Here is a 16117-nt window from a genome sequence, read left to right on the forward strand (position 1 = left end):
AAGAGGTTTGTGCATATGTTGTTTAATTAGCTGGTGGCAACAGCTGATTTCCTTTGTTTTCTTTCTCAGCTCTTCCCCAGGGGTTGGGGGTGGGGGAGGGCTTGAAGGTACCCCACAGGAAGGAATTCCCAAGTGCACCATCCTGGGTTCTCAAAAGGGTTTTTGTACTCGGCTGTTGGCAGCATCTACCCATCCAAGGTCAGAGAAAAGCTGTAACCTTGGAAGTTTAATACAAGCCTGGAGTGGCCAGTATTAATTTTTAGAATCTTTGAGGGCCCCCACCTTCTGCACTCAAAGTGCCAGACTGAGGAATCAGCCTTGACAGCAGCTAATAGTGTTCCACCCTTACTAGCATCCTGTGTTGTTAGCACATGGTCATCTTCCTTTGAAGAGTTCAGCATACCTATTTATTGCAGAGCAGATGGTCCCTCCCATCCCCTAGCATGCCTACATACACAAACTGGCCAATTTTGCTTCCCCAGTTCTCCGGGCAGATGGAGATTTCAAGACACATTGCCACCATGTGCTGATGCCACCACTCTGTATACATATCCCCTTGCATTCCATCCAGTGTGAAGGCTATGGGATAACTACTTGGATTTTCCCAGAATGCACTGTTAAGTGAAATGGTAGATGTGAATGCACAACAGTGTCAGCTGTGATGTACAAAGGCTGCAGTGTAAACACAACTCAAAACAATGTTTGTTGTAAACTCGGACAGATGAGGGAGTATCAGGAACAAGTTACAAAACCACCACAGTACTTGCAGTGTGGATAGGGCTTCTATGTTTAAAGATTAGTGTGCACACTGAACAAAAGCAATACAATAGAAAATGCACACAAAATGTAACTGAGGATATTGTCAACTCATTTGAAATTTTGTTTTTTAAATCCTTGGGAGAAGTTAAACGTCCACCTATGCAACAACAACAGCTTTTACATACATGCCTTTCCCTTTCTCTCCCCCAAAACACTACTTCTAGAATTAAAATTGGAAGTAATGTTGGCACCTGAAAAAACCCAGACTTTGCATTTTTAATCTGAATGCAGACAAAAATACTTTCCCTTCTTATTGGGCTATTTAGCAAGTTTTAAATTGTTTGTGTTACTTTGAAAAAAATTTACTCCACCAGCTACTTCGATATCCCTGCAATAGCCAGAACTTTGCATTTGCTATGGCGGATTATGTCTCAGAAAGACCAGCTGGGCCCTCTGCCATAAATCTTTCCAACTATCCAAAACAGACCCTCCAGATCTTTTTCCATGACCCCACTCTTAGATATTATTTTTCACCACCACTTCCCCTCTATACCCAGATTTTTCCCCTACAGCAACTCTCAACCCAGAGAATGGCTCTTGAGACTGTGTTGGACTACATTTATATCTAATTCACTCCCAGCTCTATACTCACATTACACATTTTTTATCCCAATTGGTATTTAAAAAAAAAAACAAAACACAAAATCCTGTATCTGTTGGAAAAATATCAGTAGTGCAACAGTGGCCTCATCTCTGTTCTGAATTATGCTGTTTTACTTCCATATGTTAAATATCTGATGTTTAGTATCCCCTTTACTATCCCTAAATGTATGGCAATTTATGTTGCATTCTGAGCAGAGAATTATTGTATAATGGAGTAGCAAAGGGCTAGGTCTATTACTGTTGAGCTTTGGGAAGCTATACAGAAAAATGTTAGTGCCACCTTGAGTTCTTTCTGTCTGAAATTGTTCAGAATAAGACACTAAATTAATCCACAGGACACTGGCAGCAGAGCATGATTGAGATGTAGACAACAGACTAATCATTTTCAATTCTGCAATAAACACCCTTTCAGGCAGACACACCGGCTCAACAGGGGAGACATCTGCACTTTTCTGAAGCAGTAAGACCCCTGATAGATAGGATTCAAGCCCTAGGGAAAGGAGATGTTTTCACTGACTTTGTGCCTTGAGGTACCCCAAGGGAAGAGTTTTAATTGGTGGTCAGGACAAGATGGAGAACAATGGAAAGATGAGATATGGACAGAACTGTAGTGTTGTGCAGAGTCTTAGAATTAGAACAATTGTATAGCTGCCACATTCCTGGTTGTGCCAGGATAGTACAAGGTATTGAACACCCATCCTGTGACACCAGAATCCCAGCCAATATCCTCAGATTGAGGCAGCTGGTAGGCTCTTTGCTGTGTCCCAAAGGTGGTCCAGCCACCCCACCCATTGTCGCAGGACTGGCTTTCACCATAATCCAGAACCACTAATTCTTTAACTGGGCAGGAAAAGTGAGACAAGGAGCACAATGGCCTAGGTGCTGCTAGCTGTTTTCTAGAAGAGGAGGGAGGAGAGCAGATATTTATTTAGAGAATTGTGTGCGTGGGAATGTGGGGATTGATTGATTTGAGAGGAAGTAGCTGTTTTGGAAAGACATTTAATTGATGTATATGGATTAGTTATCTAAGAATTAGTTTTAAAATGCCTAGAAGCCACAGAATAAGAGTCAAAATCCAGCAGGGTGGATTTGCACTTTCATCGTTCCAAGATACATCAGTTGAGAATCATGCAGTTTACTATATGGAGTCTTCTGAACAAAAGCTTTAAGACTGTAGTCTAGTCTTTACTGCATTGGTACTAATGTCCACTTTTTACAAAGTGGAGATCATGATGGCAGGGTGGCTTGGCCAAACCTGAGTGGTGCTGTGACACCGCCTGCCACGTCATAACACCACTCACTCAAAATTGGGCCAGCCGCCCCTCCCATCATGATTTGATCAAGTGGCACTGTGATCCAGTGTGGCAAGTCCCAATTCCCCGAGCTGCACCCTGTCACATGGAACAGGAAATGCCACTGCAGGGTGAGTGTGGGAACAAGCTCACTCTCCAACCCAGGCCCCCCCTTCCACACTGGGCAGGGAGAAGTGTATGTTTGCCTGTTTTTGCCCCCTTGCTTTCACAATTTGTGTGTGTGCACCAGTGAACCCATGCTAAAGCTGCTCCTGCTTATATGTCTACATTTGCATGTGCAATAACAATAATCATGTGCACAAATCCCCTAGGCAGCCCCAAATCTCCAATTTAGTTGGAGAATGGTCCCTTTCAACATTTTTACCTTAGCAATCATACAAGGAGTTTGAACTTTATGCAAGAAGAGACAGGAAGATAGTTAAGGGTCTTTATTATGGAGGGGAGGGAGTAGGGAAGGAAACAGGGTGAAATGGCAGGAATAGAAAATGTTAGCTAGTCAGAGTTGGCCATAGCGAGGAGAGTTATAGTGAAGAAGATGTGGAGCTGTGTTGAAATGGGAAAGGGACTTATTCCGTAATTATTTAGTGTAAGTTGTTAAAAATTTTAATCCAAACAGTTCTTAAAGCTGTCTTCAGTGTGACCCTGACAGTATTATCACTGCAGTGTACCAAAACAAATGTGTGGTGTTCGTCTTTAAGTAGCCCATAGTACATTTCATAACATATGTTGTATACTCTCCCAAGGCTCCAAAGAGCTGACTTCCAGTTGTTTTGAATATTTTTTATTCTCTACCTCCCAAACCCCATCTCAGACTGTATTTCTTACTAGGGAAGAGAGGAAGAGGCCTTGCGGCTTTCAAGGCGCTACAGCATTCCTGGTAGTTTTGTATTTAAAACACTTAGCCAGGCATTTGTACTTCACATTCACCAAGAACTTTACAATCATGTATGTAACTTTTTGACATTGTTACTGAATAAAGGAGGGAAGAACTAACTGCATCTGCCAATCCTGTGAACGTCTGAGAGAGCTGCTGTCTCGCTTGATGGACAGGATGAGAAGGGAGAGAGATGAAGAATAAAGGAAATGAACGGCCCTCAAGAGACAGAGTTCAGCTATATTTTCCTGCTTCCTTTCTCTTTACTCTGTCTTTGTCTCAGCATTAATTGTTGTAATGGCAGTCCGTAGTTTGAATAAAAGAAGGTTTTCTAGTAAAAATCTGGAAAGATCACCTACTTAGAGAAAAGAATGGAAGCTTTAATAAGTTGTGCTTGGGTACAATGAAAATCACTATATGATCCAAATTCTGATCTAGAATAAACTGCAGCTAGTCACCCCAGTGTAGTAGAGGTGAGAGTCGGGAGAGGAGGCGAGAGTGAATGATGGCATGAACTGCACGGGATGACTGACTTTTCCACCACAGCAGTATTGTGGTATTTTGTTTCATAGACTCATAGTTCCACCATTCCTATGAGGCAGTAACATACAGCTTCAGGCCAAATGATAATTTTTTAAAGCCGATTTCTAGGTCTGTTTAGTACGAAACTCTTAAATCATTGGATATATCTATTTGAAGTAAATAAACATTAAATCGGTTAGAGCCAATTTGTCTACAAATAAGTAAAAATTATTTAATTTAAAGACAGGAGTGCAGCCAGGTCTTGGAGTGCAGCCAACCACACTAATCCATCCAGCAGACAATCTGGATAGAGCACACTATATATCCCTTTTTATGAATAAATGGGGATAGAACCTGCAAGTGAGAAAATATGTCCAATGCCAGGACTAAATGTCTCAGTGACATTAGCCAGGATCTGTTGCTGTTGCCTAAGGCTAGGTGTGGGATAGGAAAAAAAATAAACAATACCATGGCCTCATATGTTCATTGACTCAAAATCATACTCAATACATCAAAGAAAAACAATCTGAGCAAGCAAGAGCCCCCAGTGCAAGAAAAAGATGACTCATTTTAATTAGAAGACTAAGTTCAAATATGAAATTGCCTTATTGTCGGAAATTAAACTCTCCGCCTGTGAACACAGCTGACCACCACAAATGAACATTAGGTATCGCTTTGCCAGATCTGACCTCAAAAGCCCTTTTGGTGGATATACGGTTGCCGACTTTCTAATCGCACAAAACCGAATACCCTTGCCCCCCCCCCCAAGGCCTCACTGCTGCCCTCCCTTCTCTGAGGCCCCATCCCTGCCCCCCACTTCTCTGAGGCTCTGCCCCCCACTCAATCCCCCCTCTCTCTGTCGCTCACTCTCCCCCATCTTCACTCACTCGTTCATTTTCACTAGGCTGGGGCAGGGGGTTGGGGTGTTGGAGGAGGTGAGTGTCCAGCTGGGGGTGCAGGTTCCAGAGTGGGGCCAGAAATGAGGGGTACAAGGTGCAGGAAGTGGCTCTAGGCTGGGGCCGAGGGGTTTGAAATTCGGGAGGGGGTTCCAAGCTGGGGCAAGGGTTTGGGGTGTGGGCTCTGGGCAGGAGTTTGGGTGCTGGAAAGGGGCTCAGGGTTGGGGCGCTGGAGGAGGTTCGAGGTGTGGGGTTCCAGGAGGCGCTTACCTCAGGTGGCTCCTGGGAAGCGACCAGCATGTCTCTCCGGCTCCTAGGCGGAGGTGTGGCCAGGGGGTCTACGTGCTGCCCCCACCCACAGGTGCCTCCCCCGCAGTTCCCATTGGCCATGGTTCCTGGCCAATGGGAGCTTCGGAGCCAGCACTCTGGGTGGGGGCAGCGCGCGGAGCCCCATGGCTGCCCCTCCTGCCTAGGAGCCAGAGGGACATGCCGGCTGCTTCCTGGGAGCTGTGCGGAGCCAGGTAGGAAGCCTGCCAGCCCCGCACCAACCGGACTTTTAACAGCCCAGTCAATGGTGCTAACCAGAACCACCAGGGTTCCTTTTCAACCAGGTGTTCTGGTCGAAAACCGGACACCTGGCAACCCTAGGTGGATAGAGAGGAATTTCCTTCCACACTTTCTGTCTCTGAAGTGTCTTTTCTCTGTCCTTGCCAGACCCAACCAGCTCTCAAAGGCACTGCACAGAAGAGAATGGGTAAAGAAAGATGCTCCTCTCTCTGAGGAGAGCACAGTGCACTTGAGTTTATAAGTAAATCAAAGCTACAGACATTTCAAAACGTAAAAAACAAAGTAAACTGTAAATGAAAATCAAAGGATTTTTATTTCAGCACAGACAAAGCAGAAATATCATGATTCCCTCTGCCAGCATTTTCTATTAAGTTATAATAGAAAGCCAGCAGAAGTAAACAGGTATATTTCCAATTGAACCACTCTGCTCTGATCCAAATGAGAAAATGCAGACTCCTCTACAAGCAACATATTGCTCCAATTTGATGGAGGAAAAGCAGGTTGACCAGCATACTTGACTGTATATACTATTTGATTTGTTAATACACAGCACTTTAGAGAGAAATCCTAAGGATTCTAGAAAATCAGCAAGAAAGCCTATACAAGTGAAGGTCCCTTTGCCCAACCCTAACAATGAATGTAGCAATAAGAGTAGTTATTGCTGCTGGCCAAGAAGATCATACCAAAGCACACAGAGATCAAAACCAGGACCTTTCTGAAAAAAACAAATCCCAGAAGAGGCTCTAACAGTGTGTTTCGAAGCAGCTTGATTGCAGGATGAGAAGGGGGGAAATGTAAACCTTAGAGTTCTACAGTTAGGGCTTGTCTACACTATGCAGCTTTTAGCGACAAGGCTGTGTCGACACAGCCTTGTCGCTAAAAGTCAGCGAGTGTGAACACTCTTTTGCGGTATTTTGTCCGCATTTTTGCCAACAAAATACTTCCAGCCCCGTGAGCGGCATAAGCTTTGTCGGCAGGAGAGCGCTCCTCCCGACAAAGTTGCAAACTTTTGTCTTTGGCCTTTTTTTTTTTTTTTTTTTTAAAAGTACCCCAAAAGACAAAAGTTTTGGAGACAACTGTGCAGTGTAGACATACCCTTAGTTATTTGGTTCCCTGCATGAAACTCAAACAACGCTATTAATACTCAGGCCTTCAGTAACAATTGCTAAACATCTATAGAATGTTTGAAATGGATTTCTAAAGTTTTCAGATCCACAGATTCTTACTCCCATTTATAAATTTATTCTGTGATTATAGAATGTGCCCTAACATCTCAGGGATGTACAAAATCTAACACTATACATTGTTTTTGCCCATTTCTCTGTCACACTAAAAAAGCCACAAAGGATATTCCCCAAAACAAAACACAGTTCCTCACTCAGCTTTCCCATTTCACACCTGTCAGAGAGAAGATTTAGCACCTTGTCCTAAAGGTCAATAAAGTCAAGTTCTTTCAGACCAATGGGGAGGGCAGTGGGGGGAGAGCAAAGTCCAGAGTTGAAAACCATCCATTGATAATGCCCTGACATCAACCCCCAGACACTTAAATTTAATGACTATTAGCTGGCTGTTGACAGGAACCAAGATCTAGAAGACCTGGGTTCTGTTCTTGAGCCTGCCACTGACTTCCAATGTGACTGTAGGAATGTCATTTAACTTCTTCCTGCCCCAGTTTCCATTTAAAATGGGGATACTATTACTTATACACCTTTGCAAAATACTTTCATTTGAGGATCTCTTATTACTAATTATTATCAGCATTCATGCCAGCTAACCATAAGTAGCACAATAGGAAAAGAGGTGATTTTGCAAATAACCTAAATCTAAGCCAAAAGCTAAGCATAATGAGCCTTTGTGATATGTACTCACCTTTCTATCTCTGATTAGAAAAACATACAAGTAATAGGAATGATTGTTATGGATCATTGTCAACACTTTGAAATATATCTGGAAGCAAGTGTAGTTTTCGAAGAATTGACAAAATATGTGAAGCAGTAACAGCTGCTTCAGACAGGGGGGCATCCACTTCTCCACCAGCTGTAGTTTTAAGTAGTCTTCAATGGTAGCCTCACATAAAGAAGATTACAGTAATGTAGCCTAAAAGTATCCAGTTACTTTGGTAAGGTCTAGTTCAAAATGACAAGGTCAAAACATCTAGCCACAAGACAACGAAAAAGGCATTCATGGGCCACCTAATATTCCTAGGTTGAAGAACTTCTCCAAATTGTGACCATCTGAGATCAGGTCTACACTACAGACCTATATCAGTATAGGTCATTCAGGGGTGTGAAAAATCCATACCTTTGAGCAACTTAGTTATACCAGACGAACTCCGCATGTAGACAGCGCTATGTCAACAGGAGAGCTTCTCCTGTCGGCATAGGAGTGTCTTCACTTAAAACAGTGCATCAGTGCAGCTGTAGCACTTAAGTGTTAGACAAAGAGTGGACCAAACTCTTCAATAACAGAGGCAAGAACCACATCTGCTATACATTCAATAGACTTCCTGATCAATTTCTAAAGGATTTTAGAAAAGCTCTACCACACCCTTCCAAAATTCTGCTTGTCATTAATCAATTTTTTTTAAACAGCTGAGTAAAACACTATTAGTTTGGGGAGGGGGTTAAATATCATCATGGTCAGGGAAAGCAGTAGATTTTGTGTTTGGAGTAGTATATTTTCACAATAATTTAGTAAAGCTATTGTAATTACACTCCTTTTCTACCAGAGACCTGGATCAACCTGCCAAGTGGAAACTTCCTGCATAATGTTGTGAATTTCAGGCTTCCATGCATGCTCAAGAATTCAGATGGTACACATTACTGGAGAATAAAAGAATATTGTGCTTATCCTTCACCAAATGGTTAAGATTTTTCAAGATTCACCAGGACTTGGATATTCCACTAAACAAAACCTCAAATAATACTTTACGCTACTATTGAACCTTTCATCCAAGATACTAAATTGTTTTACAAACATTAATTAAGCCCTAAAATATCTCTATGAGATGGGGGAAGGAGGACAGTATTATCATTGCAGGAAAACAGAGGAAGGAGATGTAAGTCATTTGCCTAAGGTCACACAGCAAGCCAGGTGTAGAGTCAGAGGGGAAAAAAAATTCAGGTTTTCTACTCCTCTAGTGGAATGAAATCCAAAGTTAAATATATTAGTGCTATTGCCAAAATCATTTGCTTAAGTTTTTCTTTTATTAACTTGACTTCTGATTTCTTAGGAATTTCTCTTAGGAGTCAAATTTGACTCCTGTTCTAACGTGACCTTCTCTCTTTTTATTTTTAAATTGTATATTATCATATAAAAGAGAGATCTTAAATATTCTCCTGCAGCCACTCAGATTCTTTACTGAGTACAAAGGATCCTCATTTTGCTTTTTACAAAAATAAAACATCTTGATCACAAACAGATCTTTGTAAACTATGATTAATTTTGAGTGATCAGAGAAGTCACCTGATATTGTTAGTTCCCAGCTGAATAGATGCACAGCCATTTTTAGTCAAATTTAGATTCAGTTTCTGTGAGCATTTGTGCCAGTAAGAGTCATTTCAATGCTTGTGGAATGCAAACACAAAAGGCCATGAACATAGCAATTTATTAAAAAATGTACATGAACAGTCTCTAAAGTTTTTTTCATGCTGTTTGCCCAGTTCTAAACTTACCAGCATCATACAAGTGTAGCAAGGATTAATTAAATGTTTGCAAAGTGCTTTGGTGACTTGAAATGCTATGTAAGTTTTAGGAACAAACAACAGCAATTCAGAATGTTGGGGAATCCTGACTGGTTAATGAAGTAATGAGTTATACATTTGAAGAGAAAATAATTTAAAAAGAAACACACCTGCCCAGACTGAGAAGTTTAAAGTGCTTTTAAAATAATAATTTGTAGGTCTTTCCCCCCCATAAAGCTATACTCGGATTTCCACAAAAACTTCTGTGGCAGGAGTAAGCTCCCAACTCACTTGGATTCTATGAACGGAAACTCTTAATGGTGATAGCTGGAGAAGGCAGAAGGGGATTTCTCATAGACATACCCATCAAGATGAGTCATTAGTGATCATTTTACCAAAGAGGGATGAATACTTTGGATGAGAGACCAGAGACTCTGTGAAAAAGCAATGGCTATGCAAAGGGTGATTCACCACTGGCTTCATGACCCAACATAAAAGCATCTCCCCTGACCACAAAAAGCAGCCAAGATAGCTTGTAACTAGATATTTTAATGCACTGGTATGGGTATCAGGGCAAAAGGTTAGAGGAAATGAAATGTGGGAAGAGTAAGATTCTCACACTAAGTAAGCTACTCATTCTATTAGATGTCAGAAACTATTCATCTTTAAGAAATAAGCAATGCCAGTTTCCACATACATTCTTTTTTCTTGTGTCTACTGTTGCTCCTGTACTAGTCCAACATAGCGAAAGCTACTGAGGGTGCTTGAGTCTATATTAACAAGACAGACAGATTTTGAGAGAGGTTAGGCATACAATAACCACAATACAAGTGCAAGATGACTGTACAAAAATACATATTTCCTATGTACATGTGTATTTATCCTATCTGCATATACAGACCACTTATATTTGGTGTTAAATATGGATTTAGGAGCCTAATTTTAAGCACTCAGGTTTGAACATTTTGGCCTATTAATTAGTAAAAATTATAATAATACTTTGCACTTTTGTAGTACTCTCTATTTGACAATCTCAAGCCTACAAATAACAATGTATTAAGTCTCTATTTTAAACAGCTGTATGTAAGTATTATCCTTATTTTCCTCCACACGTGTGAAAAGGCAGAGGTGCAAAGTGACTTCTCTATGATCACACAGGAAGTTTGTGGCAGAGTTGGGAATGGAACCCAAATTTCTTAATATATAATCACAGGCTTTAAACACAAAACTATCCTTCATTCTTTTGATGTGAACACCTGCTCAAGCGCTAGAGTGAGGTCATCAACTCATTTCATACATATCACCTAACAGCCAGGGCTTTGTAACAAACTTTTGATCACTACCCTGTTTCAAGTGCATGGGACTGAAATAGTGATGATGACCTGGTGCAAGAGACATTACGCCATTCTTAGAGCAATTAATACAGAAAGAAGCTGGACCTAAAATAGTAAGACCCTTAACAAAAAAACTACTAACACTGTGCTTTACAGAAACTTCTGCTAGAGTCTGGGAATATGGAAATGAGGAATATGAGACCTTTATATAGAAAAAAGATTAGGAAATAAATTTTACCCATAGTGGTCTAATAAGAGGGAGTCTGTTGTCTTGTGGGAAATTGTAGGTGTAGGCAAAGGTATGTAGATGAGCCTGGGATGTGGGGGAAGCCATCAGCACACAACTGTGTGTGTGTGTGTGTGTGTGTGTGTGTGTGTGTGCGCGCGCGCTCTCCAAGATTTCTTGGCTGTAGAATATTTGCCTAGGAATCTGTTTTTCCCTTCCAGACTTCCCAAGTTTCCCAAACAGGCAAAAAAACAATTGTTACAACTCCAATGCAGCTGGAGTCAACATCAAGTTGTAAAAATAGTAAGGATTCATTTTTTATTAAAAGAACTTTACCAGCAATAAGTAATTCGTTTATAGACTTCCTGAGGTGAAACTTGACCTTCTGATGAAAGAGGCTTGGTTTTCCAAGTCTTTATTGGCTCCCACCACAGCAGACTCCCACCCTGGAACTGTTTCCTGACCTTTGGAAAGGGTCATCCATATTTAGCTGAAAGAAAAAAAGTGCACTGAATTCTAATACTCTGTGGTAACATGGTCTCTCTCTTTAAAAATAAAATTGGTGAGTTCAGTCCACATTTAAAATGAACTCTTTCTTTCTCATGATAAAACATCCTTTAAAAATACCCTTGCTTGGTTATATCAAATCATTCACATTGCTGAAAGGAGACTAGCTATCTCCCTTCTACTGCAGGATAATTGCAGCAGTTTGTGCTTATACAAGATGGTGGGGGGGGGGGGGGGAAGAACAGTATTAAAAAGCTGTAGAGAATTGTGTGTGACTCCTCTACCTAAATATTACACCCAGATAATATATAGTATCCCTCACCCATAACCTCATGCCAAATATAAACTTTCTTGAGGCAATGCCCTGGAAAAATATGTTCTTTTAAATTATGACCACCCCAATGTCTAAAGAGAGTAAGCACATTGGCTACTTGGGCATCTGTTCAAATAGGAAAGGGAGAGACTATTATTTGAATATATACTCAGCAGGGTCATTATTAAATTTCTGAAAAACTCAAAAACAAGAAAAATAAAGAACTGAATCAATTATTTAAATTACAAACACTTTTCTGTGTTGCAGAGGATTTATTTTTAGGGCTGTCGATTAGTTGCAGTTAATTCATGCGATTAACTAAAAAAATTAATTGCGATAAAAAATTGATCATGATTAATAGCAGTCTTAATCACACTGTTAAACAACAGAATACGAATTGAAATTTATTAAATATTTTTGGATGTTTTTTCTACATTTTCAGATATATTGATTTCAATTCCAACACAGAATACAAAGTGTTACACTGCTCATTTTATATTGTTTTTTATTACAAATTTTGCACTGTAAAAACAACAAACAAAAGAAACAGCAAAAAGAAAAGGAGTACTAGTGGCACCTTAGAGACTAACCAATTTATTTGAGCATAAGCTTTCGTGAGCTACAGCTCACTTCATCGGATGCATTCAGTGGAAAATACAGTGAGGAGATTTATATACACACAGAATATGAAAAAATGAGTGTTATACATACTGTAAGGAGAGTGATCACTCTATAGATGAGCTATTACCAGCTGGGAGAGTGGGGGGGGGGGGGGGGAAAGAGGGGAAACTTTTGTAGTCATAATCAAGGTGGGCCATTTCAAGCAGTTAATAAGAACGTCTGAGGAACAGTGGGGGGTGGGGATGGGGGGGAATAAACATGGGGAAATAGTTTTACTTTGTGTAATGACCCATCCACTCCCAGTCTCTATTCAAGCCTAAGTTAATTGTATCCAGTTTGCAAATTAATTCCAATTCAGCAGTCTCTCGTTGGAGTCTGTTTTTGAAGTTTTTTTGTTGTAATATTGCGACTTTTAGGTCTGTAATCGAGTGACCAGAGAGATTAAAGTGTTCTCCGACTGGTTTATGAATGTTATAATTCTTTATTCTTTTACGTAGAGACTGTCCAGTTTGACCAATGTACACGGCAGAGGGGCATTGCTGGGACATGATGGCATATATCACATTGGTAGATGCGCAGGTGAATGAGCCTCTGATAGTGTGGCTGAAGTGATTAGGCCCTATGATGGTGTCCCCTGAATAGATATGTGGACACAGTTGGCAACGGGCTTTGTTGCAAGGATAGCTTCCTGGGTTAGTGGTTCTGTTGTGTGGTGTGTGGTTGCTGGTGAGTATTTGCTTCAGGTTGGGGGGCTGTCTGTAAGCAAGGACTGGCCTGTCTCCCAAGATTTGTGAGAGTGATGGGTCGTCCTTCAGGATAGGTTGTAGATCCTTGATGATGCGTTGGAGAGGTTTTAGCTGGGGGCTGAAGGTGATGGCTAGTGGCGTTCTGTTATTTTCTTTGTTGGGCCTGTCCTGTAGCAGGTGACTTCTGGGTACTCTTCTGGCTCTGTCAATTTGTTTCTTCACTTCAGCAGGTGGGTATTGTAGTTGTAAGAATGCTTGATAGAGATCTTGTAGGTGTTTGTCCCTGTCTGAGGGGTTGGAGCAAATGCGGTTGTATCGTAGAGCTTGGCTGTAGAAGATGGATCGTGTGGTGTGGTCTGGGTGAGAGCTGGAGGCATGTAGGTAGGAATAGCGGTCAGTAGGTTTCCGGTATAGGGTGGTGTTTATGTGACCATTACTTATTAGCACCGTAGTGTCCAGGAAGTGGATCTCTTGTGTGGACTGGTCCAGGCTGAGGTTGATGGTGGGATGGAAATTGTTGAAATCATGGTGGAATTCCTCAAGGGCTTCTTTTCCATGGGTCCAGATGATGAAGATGTCATCAATATAGTGCAAGTAGAGTAGGGGCGTTAGGGGACGAGAGCTGAGGAAGCGTTGTTCTAAGTCAGCCATAAAAATGTTGGCGTACTGTGGGGCCATGCGGGTACCCATAGCAGTGCCGCTGATTTGAAGGTACACATTGTCCCCAAATGTGAAATAGTTATGGGTGAGGACAAAGTCACAAAGTTCAGCCACCAGGTTTGCCGTGACATTATCGGGGATACTGTTCCTGACGGTTTGTAGTCCACCTTTGTGTGGAATGTTGGTGTAGAGGGCTTCTACATCCATAGTGGCCAGGATGGTGTTATCAGGAAGATCACCGATGGATTGTAGTTTCCTCAGGAAGTCAGTGGTGTCTCGAAGGTAGCTGGGAGTGCTGGTAGCGTAGGACCTGAGGAGGGAGTCTACATAGCCAGACAATCCTGCTGTCAGGGTGCCGCCAATGCCTGAGATGATGGGGCGTCCAGGATTTCCAGGTTTATGGATCTTGGGTAGCAGACAGAATACCCCAGGTCGGGGTTCCAGGGGTGTGTCTGTGCGGATTTGTTCTTGTGCTTTTTCAGGGAGTTTCTTGAGCAAATGCTGTAGTTTCTTTTGGTAACCCTCAGTGGGATCAGAGGGTAATGGCTTGTAGAAAGTGGTGTTGGAAAGCTGCCGAGCAGCCTCTTGTTCATATTCCGACCTATTCATGATGACGACAGCACCTCCTTTGTCAGCCTTTTTTATCATGATGTCAGCATTTTTTAATTCACTCATACAAGTACTGTAGTGCAATCTCTTTATCTTGAAAGTGCAATTTACAAATGTAGATTTTTTTTGTTACATAACTGCAGAGGCAGATTACGGTTTTGTGGGGCCTTGGGCCACAGCAAGTGGGGGCCCCTCCCCACCTCTTCCTCTTGCAGTCCCCCCAGCCCCTCTCCCTGGTGCTCCGGCTGGGGAATGGGGTTGGGGCACAAGGGCTTCTCCTGTGTGCCCGGCGCTCCTGCCAGGGAGCGGGTTTAAGGTGCGGGGGCAAGGTGCGGGGGCTTCTGAGGAGTGCCAGGGCGGCACCCATTTTTCAAGGGCCCTCCACTTGGCCAGGGCCCCTGGGCACAGGACCTGTTGGCCCAGTGGCTAATCTGTTACTGCATAACTGTAAACAAACTTGTTTGTCTGAGTGATTGGTTGAACAGGAAGTAGGACTGAGTGGACTTGTAGGCTCTGAAATTTGAAGTTGTTTTATTTTTAAATGCAGGGTTTTTTTGTATGTAATTCTACATTTGTAAGTTCAACTTTCATGATAAAGAGATTGCACTACAATACTTGTGTTAGATTAATTGAAAGGTACTATTTATTTTGTTTTTTACAGTGCAAATATTTGTAATCAAAATAAATATAAAGTGAGCATTGTACACTTTGTATTCTGTACTGTAACTGAAATCAATTTTAAAATGTAGAAAACGTCCAAAAATATTTAAATAGTGTTCTATTATTGTTTAACAACGCAATTAATCATAATTATTTTTTAATTGCTTGACGGCCCTATTTATTTTATTTTTACTGGTCCTCCCTACTACTATCAAAATTGGCAATTATTCTGTTTCTAACTCTTTGAGCTACCTGTACAATTAACAGTAACACTTCTTTATTTCTCTGCCCTCAATCTTTCTTCCACTCTACTTTAGTTCCCATGTATCTCTCAATCCACATCACCTTGTTCCCATGCTTATTTCAACCTCTCTTTTTCAGTAAGAGCCTTACCAACACGACCTGATGAAGATCACACATCTGCTCATATATAAACACTGCCCTAGTGACACCAGAAAAGAAGTAGAATCTGGAGAGCCTAACTAGTTCTGCTAACAGTGGCCCACCTCAGGAAAGCATTACTGACCAATACCAGACTGCCTATCAGAACAATCATTTTGTAGGTTTCTCCTTTTTGGTTGATGGAAAAGAGTACAAAGTAGTTAAGGATTTCAGAAATCTAAATTTAATCTCCTGGGCTGCTATACTGGATTAACTCCATTTTCATAAATCAAGCCACTATTTTTGTAGCATAAAAACAAGAGTTTAATGCGAGTAAGCTCAGACAATCTGTTTAAGATTTGCTGCTGTTTATCCTCCCCTTCCAAATTAAATTGCCAGCAACATCTTGAAATTGCCAAGAAGTCAAAGAAAACTGAGAAAATACAAAAAGGTGTGTAAGAAGGGTAACAATATTACATAGCAGAATGGCATAAATCACCCACAAAAAAGCCAAGAAATTTCAATTTAAGGCTTTCATTTCATCCTTAATCTCTTCCTTGTGCTGTACTTAGGTATCAGAGCAGATGTTATAACCCCAATCCTTCTCAGTATGTACTTAGTTCTGATTAATTGGAGTTATGCAAAGGTGGTACAACAAAAGCAGAATAAAATCTTAGATTCATCAACCAGAATGCAAAGGAGGCAGTAGTTTTAACTCATAATTTCTCACATTAGACAGTTTAAAATGGCAGTCATCTTAAAAAAAAAAAATCATGCTCTCTG

At 41.3% G+C, this 16117-nt stretch overlaps 1 protein-coding gene across 2 annotated transcripts in view; it reads right to left on the bottom strand.

Annotated features, from left to right (window-relative positions):
* HMG20A (high mobility group 20A) overlaps nt 1–16117 on the bottom strand; it is a 75485-nt gene that overhangs the window by 43624 nt on the left and 15744 nt on the right. Inside the window, exon 2 of one of the 2 annotated variants that reach the window (XM_074966048.1) lies at nt 11174–11327. The exons of the other annotated variant lie outside the window; for it this stretch is intronic. The gene's annotated coding sequence lies outside the window, so the exon portion shown is untranslated. The remainder of the gene's footprint in view (nt 1–11173; nt 11328–16117) is intronic. 2 annotated transcript variants of the gene reach the window in all.

This window comes from Natator depressus, chromosome 10 (genome assembly GCF_965152275.1).
Source record: "Natator depressus isolate rNatDep1 chromosome 10, rNatDep2.hap1, whole genome shotgun sequence".
NCBI lineage: Eukaryota > Metazoa > Chordata > Testudines > Cheloniidae > Natator > Natator depressus.